Source organism: Hipposideros armiger, unplaced genomic scaffold (assembly GCF_001890085.2).
Source record: "Hipposideros armiger isolate ML-2016 unplaced genomic scaffold, ASM189008v1 scaffold_1205, whole genome shotgun sequence".
Taxonomy (NCBI): Eukaryota; Metazoa; Chordata; class Mammalia; order Chiroptera; family Hipposideridae; genus Hipposideros; species Hipposideros armiger.
Window position 1 is genome coordinate 352,428 of NW_017732555.1, and position 1,269 is coordinate 353,696.

Consider the following 1,269-nt stretch of genomic DNA (forward strand, 5'->3'; position numbering starts at 1 on the left):
CAAGGCTCTAGCCCTTTAAAAGCAACCAACTTGAGCAAGATGCTCTTTATTCACCAGAATAAAGTTGAACTTCATGTTTCCACCTGGACTTCCTATTCTCCAAAACCTTGATATTTGTTTCTATTCTTAACTATACTTCAACTGATTGCCTTGTGTTTTAAAGTCTTCTCTTTTGCTGTCTTATGCCCCATCTCTCTGTTTACCTAATCCCTGCCTTGACCTCTCAGACTGGATTTGACTACAACTACAGTGTCTATGAGTATCAATAATAGGCAAAAACTTGGTTTTGATCACTTTCTGCTTCTCCTACGCATATACGAGTATGCCATGGCTAGATTTTGTTTCGGTTTATTATTCCTAAATGTTGCTTTCATTCAAGAACCCTCAATGACTCCTCATTGCCATAGCAAATGTTTTTAACCCTTGATACTATCTTCTAATCCCAGCCTGCATTTTAGCCCTACATCCCTCCACTGTGTACCACAGAACCCAGCTCCAGCTGATATAAATGCCTTCCTGCCCCCAACGTGTTCCTGCTGTATATAAGCTACTTCATATCACAAACATGCTTCATTCATTTTCTTCCTTTATTAAATTCTCCCATCTGCCTGGCTAACTCTTACTCATTCTCCAAGACCCAGTCAAAATGTTTCATTATTGGGGCGGGGTCTCTGATTGCCCTTTCCACAAGATTAAATAAATGACCCCCATTCTTTTAAAAAAACTTTTAAAAAGATTTTAATTAAAAGTATAGTTAGCATACAATATTACATTAGTTTCAGGTGTACACAATAGTTATTCAGCATTTATATACATAAAGAAGCAATCACCATGATAAGTCCAGCAACCATCTGACACCATACCATGCTATCACAATATTATTTTCTTGATTATATTCCCTATGCTATACATTACATTCCCTTGACTTATTTGTTTTATACCTAGAAATTTGGACCACTTATTGTCCTTCCTTTTTTCCACCCTTTTTAATTTTTTTGTTATAGTTGACATTCAATATTATTTTATATTAATTCAGGTTAGACATTTATATAATTAAGAAGTATCCCCCTGACTAATGTAGTACCCACCTGGTGCTATATATAGTTGTTACCATATTATTGACTATATTCCCTATGCTTTACTTTACATCCCAATTACTATTCTGTAAACTACCAATTTATACTTCCTACCCTTTTCCCTTTACCCTTGTACCCTTTTCCACCCACCTCCTTAACCCTCCTCTAATTGGGCAACCATCTAAGCATTCTC